The following is a 14,385-nucleotide window of genomic DNA, read 5'->3' as shown; positions in this document are numbered from 1 at the left end:
ATCATCCCAGCCAGGGCTTTGTCAAGCCGGGCCTTAAAAACCTCCAAGGAAGGAGACTCCACCACCTCCCTAGGTAACGCATTCCAGTGCTTCACTACCCTCCTAGTGAAATAATGTTTCCTAATATCCAACCTAGACCTCCCCCACTGCAACTTGAGACCATTGCTCCTTGTTCTGTCATCTGCCACCATTGAGAACAGCCGAGTTCCATCCTCTTTGGAACCCCCCTTCAGGTAGTTGAAGGCTGCTATCAAATCCCCCCTCATTCTTCTCTTCTGGAGACTAAACAATCCCAGTTCCCTCAGCCTCTCCTCATAAGTCATGCGCTCCAGACCCCTAATCATTTTTGTTGCCCTCCGCTGGACTCTTTCCAATTTTTCCACATCCTTCTTGTAGTGTGGGGCCCAAAACTGGACACAGTACTCCAGATGAGGCCTCACCAATGTCGAATAAAGGGGAACGATCACGTCCCTCAATCTGCTGGCAATGCCCCTACTTATACAGCCCAAAATGCCGTTAGCCTTCTTGGCAACAAGAGCACACTATTGACTCATATCCAGCTTCTCGTCCACTGTGACCCCTAGGTCCTTTTCTGCAGAACTGCTACCTAGCCATTCGGTCCCTAGTCTGTAGCTGTGCATGGGATTCTTCCGTCCTAAGTGCAGGACTCTGCACTTATCCTTGTTGAACCTCATCAGGTTTCTTTTGGCCCAATCCTCTAATCTTTCTAGGTCCCTCTGTATCCGATCCCTACCCTCTAGTGTATCTACCACGCCTCCTAGTTTAGTGTCATTGGCAAACTTGCTGAGAGTGCAGTCCACACCATCCTCCAGATCATTAATAAAGATATTAAACAAAACCGGCCCCAGGACCGACCCTTGGGGCACTCCGCTTGAAACTGGCTGCCAACTAGACATGGAGCCATTGATCACTACCCGTTGAGCCCGACGATCTAGCCAGCTTTCTATCCACCTTACAGTCCATTCATCCAGCCCATACTTCTTTAACTTGGCAGCAAGAATACTGTGGGAGACCGTATCAAAAGCTTTGCTAAAGTCAAGGAATAACACATCCACTGCTTTCCCCTCATCCACAGAGCCAGTTATCTCATCATAGAAGGCAATTAGGTTAGTCAGGCACGACTTCCCCTTGGTGAATCCATGCTGACTGTTCCTGATCACTTTCCTCTCCTCTAAGTGTTTCATAATTGATTCCTTGAGGACCTGCTCCATGATTTTTCCAGGGACTGAGGTGAGGCTGACTGGCCTGTAGTTCCCCGGATCCTCCTTCTTCCCTTTTTTAAAGATGGGCACTACATTAGCCTTTTTCCAGTCATCCGGGACCTCCCCCGATCGCCATGAGTTTTCAAAAATAATGGCTAATGGCTCTGCAATCTCATCCGCCAACTCCTTTAGCACCCTCGGATGCAGCGCATCCGGCCCCATGGACTTGTGCACGTCCAGTTTTTCTAAATAGTCCCGAACCACTTCTTTCTCCACAGAGGGCTGGTCACCTTCTCCCCATATTGTGCTGCCCAGTGCAGCAGTCTGGGAGCTGACCTTGTTTGTGAAGACAGAGGCAAAAAAATCATTGAGTACATTAGCTTTTTCCACATCCTCGGTCACTAGGTTGCCTCCCTCATTCAGTAAGGGGCCCACACTTTCCTTGACTTTCTTCTTGTTGCTAACATACCTGAAGAAACCCTTCTTGTTACTCTTAACAGCTCTTGCTAGCTGCAACTCCAAGTGTGATTTGGCCTTCCTGATTTCACTCCTGCATGCCTGAGCAATATTTTTATACTCCTCCCTGGTCATTTGTCCAATCTTCCACTTCTTGTAAGCTTCTTTTTTGCGTTTAAGATCAGCAAGGATTTCACTGTTTAGCCAAGCTGGTCGCCTGCCATATTTACTATTCTTTCTACACATCGGGATGGTTTGTTCCTGCAACCGCAATAAGGATTCTTTAAAATACAGCCAGCTCTCCTGGACCCCTTTGCCCTTCATGTTATTCTCCCAGGGGATCCTGCCCATCTGTTCCCTGAGGGAGTCAAAGTCTGCTTTTCTGAAGTCCAGGGTCCGTATTCTGCTGCTCTCCTTTCTTCCTTGTGTCAGGATCCTGAACTCCATGTATACTATTTAATATTCTAACATTAACCTGATGTAAATCTCAAACCTAGTCAAGGACAGAATAGTCATAGAGTCAATTAAGTAATCTAAAATATGTACATTTAGTTTCACATAATTCACAGGCTCCTATATATCAAATTAATAAACACATTGACCCTTCTAAAAAAATTAATGGTGTCAAAGCCTCAGATTTGTTGGATCTATGGGAGACACTGAAGATTTATTTAAGAGAACTAATTACATCTTGTAATGCATAATGAATCTCTTTCAAAATAATATTGTAAGAACAGAAATTGCAAAATCCAATAGGTAAAAATCCAATCACACAAAGAACTAACTTCTAAAAGGAAGGTTCTTCAGTGTGCTTAATGCCAACCAGGCAGACCAGCCCTCTAGACAGAAGGCCAGGACTAGCATGCCCTGACTGAGTTGTTCTTATTATTATTAGTCAACTAAAAAGGAAGACTACAAAAAGTGCTCTCTCTCTCTCGCTATATATATATATATATATATATATTATATAAAAACCAGTTTAACGAGTAATATAATGGCATTTATAATGGACTCTATTTTCCTTTAGTAACACAGTCCCTGGAAAACAGCAATTGTAAGTGGTAAAATAATTATTACAACTGGGTTAACATAGCTAGAAGCCAAAATTCTTAGAATAATAGATCTAAGTATTATAACAAAGAGCCTTTAGATAATGGAGAATATAATTTCAGGACCTGATCCTACATACCCCATGCAGAGTCCCACTGAAGTCAGGGAATTAAAGTTTGCAGAACTGGGTCCTCAGGTGTTATTCTAGTAAATCACACACCTCAAGCACAAAATAAATGCTACTGAAGAACATATTCCTTTGGCTTTCCATTTCAAACTCTCCCACTAAAATGACCCAGCAGTTGATCCTTTGCCCGTTGTCCTTCTCAAAGTACATTATAGGATCCAAATGTACCCCATGCCTGCTTGGTGTGGTGCTCTGTCCCCCTCTAATGTCACCTAGACCATCTAGAGATTGATGGGTCTGCTACGGCCTTGGCCTATGAGGCATGTGGCTTTTAGCTCATGCAGTAGAGAGTCATACAATAAGTTTTAGAGGTCTCCGGTTAGATTCTGACTCATACAAGCCTTGTGACACTGCCCAGAACTAACTGAGCTGGAAGAGCATGCTGGGTTCTGGTGCTCAAAAAATCCCACCCACAAGCAACCCATTTTGCATCTGCAATTCTGATAGTTCTGCTGTCACAGGGGGATTTTTCAGTATTAGTTGTGTTTTCCCTACTTAGGTCTTTGGAAAATGTTTACATGTGCCATTGTGTAGCTCATCCTATTTAAGGCAGCCAGGCAACAATACTTTCTCTTCCTTTCCTGTGTTTGTTTATGTTTTGGTTGACAGTAAAGATGAGATAGGCCCAAGTTGTAAAGTTCAGATCTGGATCTAAATTGAGATTTCCCCATAGTTCAGGGTGTTTGGATTTGGTATTCCAGTTCAGGCCCATCTGTACACCAATGTGAATCAGAAGTAACTCCAATTAAGTTACCAAGCCTTAAGAAATATAGGCCCCAATCCTTTTTCAGGCAAATTCCCCTCTGAAGGTCAATAGAAGTTATACTCGAGTAAGGGGTGAGGAAGGGCCAGTCCCAAAGGAAATGTTTGTCCAACAACAACAAAAAATGGCATCACTAAAGTGATCTGGGACAACAAGGGAGGTGCAATAGAACAAAAAATAACACAACACACTTACCTTTTATTTCCTATATCATCTTGTGAAGAAAGTATTTAGAAAGGATCACTCCAACCACTGAAAATGTTCTGAGTGAATTCTCTGAATGAGAAGAATAAAACACAGCCTTTTAAAGCAGGCAGAAATAATGCTCCACTGTTAGTTTATTTACTGCACTGAGGGGTGTTTTGAAAAGAAAAAGGCAGAGGCAGCCCATTCAAAGAGTTTGTGTCGGAGTCTGGTTAGATCCCAGCTCTTATTAAATAGTTGCTCAATACTTTGTCCTCAAAGGGCCAGGTCCTGAGGGATGGCAGCCTCAATGGCATGTATCCATGCTGTGCTATTTTCAGAAACCTGGATTATTCTATGTAGCGAATGGATCACAGTTTCACAAATAGCTTGATGTTGCATCAAGGACAGATGCTCGTTTGTTGAGGACAGTGCTTCAATCACTGTTTAACTGGCAAAGCTCCTCGGCCCATCTCCTCAAGGAAGTCAGTGCTTGACAGTCTCTTCCCATAGGGAAGAAATGTCATGAAGGAGAAAAATGGGTTACTTCCCAGCAGTAATTGTTTTCTCAGCGTGCATTGCCTCCACAGAGCCACACTGCCCCTCTTTTCTCCCCTCCACTTCAGATCGTAGCGCTGACACTTTGGGTTCCATTCATGAGATGGAAAAAGCTCCCACTGATGGAAACAGGATTGAGGCCTTAAATGTGGTGACAATGTTGCACATAATAGAATTGCCTCACATTAAAAAGTATATGTCATCAAACTCTCCTATTCTTCACACTCTATATCACTCCACATTTCTCACTTGTGCATGTTGAGCGAGTCCTAAATACATAACAGAGATCCAAAATGTGAGCCAGAGAGAGCTTTGGTCATGAGATTTACTACATGTTTATGATATGACATTAAACATCTGCAACTTTACAATATATTTTTTCATATTAGCAAAATATGGCTTAGTCCACAGGAAGGCATAATTCTCTCATTTTTTCTTTTTTTTAAAAACTACATTTTTGGTTTACAGTCTGGCAAAATAACATACTTGAACTGCATGAAATTTATATTTTGTGCTTCTTTATAAGCTCAAAATACATTACTTAACATCAGCATCCCTCCCCCCCCCCAAAAAAAAAAGAAAAGAAAAAGCAGAGACTGATACCTTATCCACCTAAAATGTTCTCCTCTATCAGTTTGACATGGTTAAGATATATTGAACATGAAGGTTTGTAATGGAGAAGCTGATAGAATCATAACTGTGGCATTACTTGTGATGTGACTTTAGAATGAACTAGTCTACTAGTAATTGCTCCAGTAGATTTCTGGTATTAAGACTGATCATAAAACATTAATCAGTGATCCATGTTAAGGTCTTCACAAGTCAGTTTAGAGCCAGAGGCAAAGCCTCTTGTGAGTCATTAGCTGAATGGTGATCATCAACAAAGGACACATTAAAATGTATTCACAAAATGTATGGATCTTTTTATAGTTGGTTGATTCATTTCTTGAACATGTAAAAATTTGTATCTTACACTCCAGTGGAAAAATAATAGATTCCCTGTGTGCACATTTTGATGTTTCATCAAATGTATTGAACATTTATTTGAAATATACAGGTCAGCATACAGAACAGTATATACAATATTGAGAAGTATGTGAATTATTTATAGGCATTGTGAAATGGACCACGTTTCATGACATTTCATAGGAATGCTGTGACAATATATTTTCATTTATTCAAATATATTTAAAATGTCCATTGTCATGACACATACTGTATTCTATATATTATGGGTTATATGTGTAATATATTTGTTATTACTCTGTCACTTTGTTCTTCTAGCTTGTTATGGTCACCAGCCACTCTCTCAACTCCGTTTTAGCTAGAACATGGTGTGGCTTGGAGCATTGCAAATATAGGCTTTATATTTGTATTAAATTCAATTTTTTTAAAATCTATTATATTAGGCTTCTACGTATAACCCTTCTGCTAGGTGGAGCCAGCAGCAGCCAGGGCTGGGTTCAATATCTTGGGGTTCCTTTCCATCAATCCAACACAGAACCGGCTCGAGCCCCCACCCAGTAACCTGCGAAATTTACACATCACCCCTGGGCACCTCTGAGAGGCAATAATTCCCCACTCACAAGCACAGAGTATGAGTGTAGAAAAGAAACTTTTAATAAAAGGAGGGAAGTAACTTGGCATTAATTTGGGAAAACACTGCAAACAGGGTTCATAAACATAAACCATGAGTAAAAGACCCACCCCAAGTAGGTTGGGCCGTGCCTTTTCCCCTCAGGTTCTTAAGTCCAGCAACCCAAAAGTCCCCTTCACACGCCAGACCCTTCTCTGCACCCCACCCACAGTTGCTGTCCTTGGTCAGTGCAGACCCAGAGTTCAGTTGTGCTCTGCAGAGTTCACCTCCCACCCTGGGTAGGGGCTAAAGTGGGGGAAAGAGGCATGTTACTCACTCATCACGCCTCTCCACTGCTGCCCTGCTGTCCCGCCGGCCGCCCCTGCCGGCCACCCACTCGCTGCTCCCACCAGTCGCCTCTGTCGGCCGCCCACACCGGCCACCTGCTCTTGCTCCTGCCATCTGCCTGCTTGCTGCTCCCACCGGCCGCCCCTGCCAGCCAGTCTCTTAGTGTGCAGGAAACACAGTCCTGTCACAAGTGATTTCAGCTCTCAGTGATTTCCAGCTCTGGGCAGGTAGGGCAGAAACACAGTCCTATCACAACTGGCTTCAGCTCTGATGGAGCATTTAAAATAACAAAGAGACTCCTAAGGAAGCCTATTTAGCTCTTTCTTTGAACAGTGTTGGGGGGGGGGGTGAGGAGGGAAGAACAGTTTAAACCAGCCTAGGGAGGACCCTTGAGGGTGTGCAGCCTCCTGGCTGGTATTCCTGCCCCCATCCCTCTTACTTTCACAAGGCTTGGACATTCAAGCCCTTGTTTTACCAAACCAAAAGTGACTCCCTCCTTTGGGACAGGTTCAGCACAGACCTTCTTTTCTATATTCCCACAATAATTACAAACATTGGTAACCATAGTTCACCACTCCTGCATTCAGTACTAACATGATTTGTGACCCAACACCAGCCAAGTTGATGACAATGAGCAAAACACTGCTCCATCTGCTGAATAGCTAGCAAATCTAAGCAAAGCAGGAGCAAACGGTATTTACATAAACATACCCAGGGTCTCTTCCCCTCTCCCAACTAGCTGTCAGGGAAGCATTCTTCCAGACCCTGCTTACATACATAAATTATACTGGCTACAGCTGTTGTGTATATTTCAGAGTTTATATGTAACAAACAAAGAAGAGAAGTGTGGAGTGGAGGAAAGAAAACCTACAAAGCAAAGAGATATCAAGCAATCCCATTGCTGTTGACTGCATTAAGTTAACATTTGCATTTTCCCTTGTATTTTACAGACTTACACTGCACAACAGAGGTGGAGGGCAGCTGTTGCTGTACTGGGGATACTTGGATGATCGGAGCCCCAACATAAGGAGCCATAAGGATTTTACCCTCAGGTAGTTGGTTTTTTTCTTTATTTTTTAAAACATTTTTATTTTGATTAGAGCAATTTTATATGGAGTGGCAGATTTTAGTATTATTCCCATTGACAAAAATAGAATAAAATAAAAACAGCCTGAAACACAGAGACACAAAAACTCTATGGTCCTATTTAATCCTATTCAAGAACAGTTGCCTTTTCGTAACTACTGTTCTTCAATATGTGTTGCCTATGTTGATTGCAGTAGGTGTGCGTGTGTGTCTCGGGTACCAGTGATACCTGTCGGGGCAGCCATGCCTGCCCCCTGTGCCCATCGTGTTCTGAGCTGAGGGTATAAAGGGCAAAGATGTCCTCCCCACCCCCGTTCCTTCGCACCAGACCCTTAGATGAGAGGTTCCAATGCATTGGGGGAAGGAATATGGGTCATGAAATGGACATATGCAACACATCTCAAACCAACAATACCAAAAGGTTAGTAACTGTTCTTCCTTCAAGTGATTGCCTATCTGCATTAACTTAGGTGACTCCCAAGCAGTTTCCAGTAGGAGGAGGGGCTTGGAGTGTTATTGGCAGAGGGACTGCAGAACTATTCTCTCTTAGCACCTTCCTTTGATAAAGTCAGAATTGCATAATGTGTAGCAAAGGTGTGCGCTGGGGACCACATTGCTGCTCGGCAAATGCCTGCAATTGGGACATTACTCGCAAACAGCATGGATGATGAGTGAGCTCTGGTTGAATGCTCAGATAACTGTACCGGAGGGGTAAGACCCGGAGCATTGTAACACATGATGATACAGCTGGTGATCCACTTGGACAGCTGTGGTGCCATTACAAGATGCTCTCTCACTTGTTCTGTATAGGAGAAAAATAGTTGGGAGGAGCCATGGAAGGGCCTAATTCTATCTAGATAAAAGGCTAGGGCTTATCAAACATCCAGAGTGTGGAGCTTTTGTTCATCCTTATCAGCCTGACATTGATCTTGGGGATCAGCAGGACTGGGAGTAGGCATAGACCATGTTCTTGTCCCAAGCAGGGCCGGCTCCAGGCACCAGCGCAGCAAGCAAGTGCTTGGGGCGGCCAACGGAAAGGGGGCAGCACATCTGGCTCTTCGGTGGCAATTCGGCGGCGGGTCCCTCAGTCCCTCTCAGAGGGAAGGACCTGCCGCCAAATTGCCGCTGAAGAACGAAGCGGCGGCGGTGGAGCTGCCACCGAAGTGCCGCCGATCGCAGCTTTATTTTATTTTTTTTCCTGCCGCTTGGGGCGGCAAAAACTCTGGAGCCGGCCCTGGTCCCAAGGAAAAAGGAACATGTCTGAGAGGAAAGTGGGCCACAGCCCAGGGTCCAAGCAGAACTGGGTGCATTTCCTGTTCTGATGGGTTGCAAATACATCCACACTTGGAATTCCCCCTACTTGAAATACTGATTTTAGGCCTGGTCTACACTAGGGGAGGGGGGGGATCGATCTAAGATACGGAACTTCAACTACGAGAATAGCATAGCTGAAGTTGACATATCTTAGATCGACTTAGAATCACTTACTTCGTGTCCACGCAGTGCGGGATCAACGGCCGTCACTCCCTGTCGACTTTGCTTCTGCCTCTCGCCAAGCTGGAGTTCAGCAGTCGAAGGGAGAGCGATCAGGGATCGATTTATCGCATCTACACTACATGCGATAAATCAATCCCCGATAGATCAATTGCTACCCGCCGATCCGGCGGGTAGTGTAGACGTACCCTTAGAATACTGTGCTGAGTGATCACTCGTGATCCAAACTGACGGATCTGCTGAGCCGGACTACTACTCCATTCTGAACTCCCAGGAGGTGTGATGCTACAAGTGTCAGTGAATTTTGTATGCAGAAGTTTCACTGCCTGACTGCCTCTTGGCACAGGCTGTTTGGTCTGGTGCCCCCTACTTGTTGATGTAGAACGCCACTGTGATGGTGACTGTAAGTACTTGGACAGTTCTGCTGCATACATGGGCAGGAATTGGTGACATGCTTTGGAGATTGCACTAGAATGTTTAGGGGCATTCCCACCTCTTGACTGGACCACAGCTATTGAGCCTGCATGGCTCCCAGATGCGCTCCATACTCCATGGATGAAGCATCTGTTACTAGAGTCATGGAAGGAAGAGGCAACTGAAAGGGACTCCCCTGAAGACATTGTCTTGTCTCATCCACCCAGGCCTGCCGCCAGGGAGGGGGGGAGTGCGGGGAGGAGGCAATTGCCATGGGGCCCAGGCGATTTAAAAGGGCCCAGGGGCCCCTGGCCACTGCCACAGTAGTGGTGGCAGCGGCCAGGAGCCCCGGGTCCTTTTAAATCACCCGGGCAGGCCACAAGGCTCCTAGGCACGCAGGGGGTGGTGCCGGCGGCGGCCAGGGCTGCCAGGCGGGCATATGGAAGCCCTGGCTGTGCTGGAAAAGCATGCCCAGCAGCGCAGCCGGCAACAGCTCGTTAGGCATCAACAGCACAGCCGGCAGCACCACCCAAATGTCAGGCAGACCTTTCTAGGGGGCCTATTGACTGTTCTGGCCTGGGACCTGGAATTGCTGTCGGTGGGCCTGCATCCACCAATCACAGAGGATAAGTCTTTGCCTAGGATACAAATAGTCTGTCCAGGTGATGTGCCTGAGGGTGGTACACTGACTTGAGCCAGGCCTGCAACCTCCTGCGATACAGTCTGGCATGTGGGGTCATAAGTGCATACCATCATATGCACTTATGGCAGCCTGAAGCAGTTCCTCACTGATGTTTGAGGATGGTTCTTGAGGGACATGCAGCATCCTGTATCACTAGGAATCTTGGCAGCAGCTGAAAAGCCCTGGCTAGTGTTGAATCTAGGATTGCTCCAATAAACTCTATTCTCTGGAGGAGCAAGTAGTATTGATTTTTCTCTGTTCATTTCCAGACCGATACATGATGTGAGTTACATCTAGCAAGGGACAAAAAGGCAATAAGAAGTGGTTCTTTAAATACATTAGGAGCAAGAGAGAGACGAAGGAAAGTGTAGGTTTACTATTTAGCATGGAAGGAAAACTCATACCTGGTGACATCCAGAAGGCTGAGGTGTTTAATGCCCATTTTGCTTCAATCTTCACTAAAAGCTTAATGGTGACCAGATACTCAGCATAATTAATATTAACAACCAGGGGGACGAATGTAAGACAAAAATAGAGGGGGAAATGGGTTAAAGAATATTTAGAGAACTTATATGTATTCAGATCAGCAGTGCCTGATGAAATGCATCCTAACGTACTTAAGGAACTAGCTGAAACAATCCTGGAACCATTAGCAATTGTCTTCGAGAACTCCTGGAGGATGGGTGAGTCCCTGAGGGGTGGGGAAGGGCAAACATAATCCCTATCTTTAAAAAGGGGAACAAAGAGGACCCAGGGAATTATAGATCAGTCAGCCTCACTTCAATACCTGGAAAGATACTGGAACAAGTTATTAAACAATCAATTTGTAAGCACTTAGATGATAGTAGGATTACAAGGAATAGCCAGCATAGATTTGTCAAGAACAAATCATGCAAAACCAACTTAATTTCCTTCTTTGATAGGGCTACTGACCTAGTGGATGAGGGTAATGAGGAAGCAGTAGATGTGACATATCTTGATTTGAGTAAGGCTTTTGACACAGTCCCACAGGACACAGTCCCACAGGATATTCTCATAAGCAAACTAGGAAAATGTGCGCTAGATGAAATTGCTATTAGGTGGGTGCCCAACTGGTAGAAAGACCTTACTTAAAAAGTAGTTATCACCAGTTCGCTGTCAAAATGGGAGGACGTATCTAGTGGGGTCCCACGGGGTCAGTTTTGGGTCCAATGTTAGTTAATATTTTTATTAATGACTTGGATAATGGAGTGGACAGTATGTTTATAAAATTTGTGGATGACACCAAGGTGGGAGGGGTTGCAAAGATTTTGGGGGACCAATTTAGAATTCAAAACAACCCTAAATTGGAAAATTAGACGGAATTGAACAAGATGAAATTTCATAAAGACAACTGCAAAGTACTTCACTTAAGAAGAAAAAAAATCAAATGTACAACTACAAAATGGGAAATAACTGGCTAGGCAATAGTACTGTTGAAAAGGATCTAGTGGATCGAAATTGCATATGTCAACATGTGATACAGTTGCAAAAAAGGCTAGACTGAGGGAAGGCATGATAACAGTTTTCAAGTATGTAAAAGATTGTTATAAAGAGGAGGGTGATAAAAAAAAAATTCTTATCCACTAAGGACAGGATAAGAAGCAATGGGCTTAAATTGCAGCAAGGGAGATTTAGGTTAGACATTAGGAAAAACTTCCTAATTGTCAAGGTAGTTAAGCACCCTAAATTACCTAGGGGAGTTATGGAATCTCCGTCATTGGAGGTTTTTAAGAACAGGCTAGACCAGTGTTTCTCAAACTGCGGTCGCCGCTTGTGTAGGGAAAGCCCCTGGCGGGCTGGCCGGTTTGTTTACCTGCCCCATCCACAGGTCCGGCCGATCGCGGCTCCCACTGGCCGCAGTTCGCCGCTGCAGGCCAATGGGAGCTGCTGGAAGCGGCAGCCAGTATGTCCCTTGGCCCGCGCCGCTTCCAGCAGCTCCCATTGGCCTGCAGCGGCGAACTGCGGCCAGTGGGAGCCGCGATCGGCCGGACCTGTGGATGGGGCAGGTAAACAAACCGGCCCGGCCCGCCAGGGGCTTTCCCAACACAAGCGGCGACCCCAGTTTGAGAAACACTGGGCTAGTCAATACTGGTCAGGGATGTCCTAGGTAGTACTTATTCCTGCCTCTGTGCATGAGGTGGGAACGTGGGTTCAAGTCTCCCCTCTGCCTGATATGGAGAAGAGATTAAAATGTAGGTCTTCCCTCTCTCATGATTCACATGCATGATTTATCCCTGTCATATAAGACGATAAATTTGCATGCTAGGATCTGTAAATCTGTATTTGTTCATCCCATATATAAGCAAATAAAAAAAATTGAAACTGAGCTGTGCACCAACATTGAGTGGACCAGTATTAAATAGTGTTACAGTAGGCGACAGCCTAAGAATGTTAACTCTAGTCCTTTAGTTCAAAAGATTACTTTTCTTGCCTTTGCCCTTGCGAACTGAAACACAGCATCAGAGAGATCCAAAGACTGGCCAATGGCATTTTCAAGCAATAAAATAGCAAGCAATGTCAGTCTCTTGTCAACCATCATCGATCGAAGATATATTTTAATGACCCTGAGCTTCAAAAAGCTGCGCTCATCACCCGCGACTGTGACCGGCAGCGTGAGCAGAATCCTCAAAGCTATCCACACATTAGAAAAAGTGTCCTTCAGCTCTGCGTCATGAATGAATTGGAGAACTTGGAGTGGAGAGTGCTTCCCGTGTTGCAAAATGTGATGGATGGATGTCCAATTTGACATAAAGGCCTTTATCATTGACATTGACATACCCGAACATTCCTCATGTGTCAGCATCTGGTAAAGATCTGTACAATTGTTCAAGAGTGTTTTCCTGTGTGCTGTCAGCTTACTAAGGTCATACAAAAAAATGCTAGGTCTTTTCATGTTGCTTCATTTGTCCAAACCTTTGTTCAATGGACACTTGAGCAGTGTCAAAAAGCGAGCAAAAAAATTCCCTCTTGAATTTTTCTTCTTTTTGCTTCCCATCACCTCACCTCTGCCCTCGTAACCAGACTGTTTCTTCTTCCGATGAATATGAGTTTCCTTGAAGACAGGCTCAACTCCTAAGTTTTCCACCATTTCCTTGGACAGCATTGATGGTCTCTTCAAATCCATTGTCTCTGTAGGCAACAATGAAATCAAGGCAGCAGTAGCAGTTGCAGTGTGCATTGACTGACTTTGTAATGCTTTGCTTACAACATTTACTTGGAACAGGATATCGTGCCAAACCACAACTGAGACCAGAAATTTGAAGTCAGTGATCTGGTTTGCCAGGCTTTGCACCTTGTTTTGGATTCCAGCCTCGGCTTTACTCGACTGCGCCAGTTCCATCAGGGTGTCATAAACCTCAGTCACTTGGTACCTCACTGGTCTTATGCTGTCAGTGTGGCTCTCTCAGGGAGTGTCACTTAGCGGCTTCAAGGTCAGATTCGTAACAATGTTCATGAAGATCTTCCACGTCATAGTAAAGTTGATGCTGAAAACAGGATGTATATACTTTGCAATACTCCAAAGAAAGATACTGAATCTAAAGAAGATGCTGCTGCATCTGATACAACCAGGTTGAGGGAATGGCAGCCACAAGGCATGAAGAAAGATCTTGGATTCAGTGCAAGGATCCTTGCCTAGATGCCACAGTTTCTTCCTTTCATGTTTGTGTCATTGTTGTAGCCTTGGCCACGGCTGTCCTGAAGTTTTATTTTATTCTCATTCAAAACGTTCATAAACAGTTCTATTAGGCCTTTTCCAGGAGAGTTGTCCACAGACCGTTAACAGCTAAAGTGTTCCTTTACTTGGATACAGACATCGTCATTGTCAACAAATCTTACTGCAAATGACATCTTTTCACTGTCACTAATGTCAGGAGTGCAGTCCATTATAATGGCATAGCACTTCGCTTTCCTGAGCCACATCAATATGTTATCAAGCACCTTCCTTGCCATAAGGGCAATCAATTCATTTTGAATTGTTTTGCGGCAGTAAGCGTCCATAGCTTCTTTACAAACTATTTGACATAGGTGATCATGCATGACATCATCGTATTTCCCAAGGAGCTCTACCAAACTCAGGAAATTATCATTATGTTCAGTGAACAATTTATTTGACAAGCCCAGAAAGTCAAATTATTCTTTGTAAGCAAGAGGGTCAGACCAAAGGTCCATCTAGCCCAGTATCCTGTCTTCCGACAGTGGCCAATGCCAGGTGCTTCAGAGGGAATGAACAGAACAGGTAATCATCAAGTGATCCATCCGCTGTCGCCCATTCCCAACTTCTGGCAAACAGAGACTAGGGACACCATCCTTGCCCATCCTGGCTAATAGCTACTGATGGACTTA

The sequence above is a fragment of the Emys orbicularis genome, chromosome 1 (genome assembly GCF_028017835.1).
Source record: "Emys orbicularis isolate rEmyOrb1 chromosome 1, rEmyOrb1.hap1, whole genome shotgun sequence".
In the NCBI taxonomy this organism is placed as follows: Eukaryota; Metazoa; Chordata; order Testudines; family Emydidae; genus Emys; species Emys orbicularis.
Note: the sequence above shows the minus strand (reverse complement) of the source record.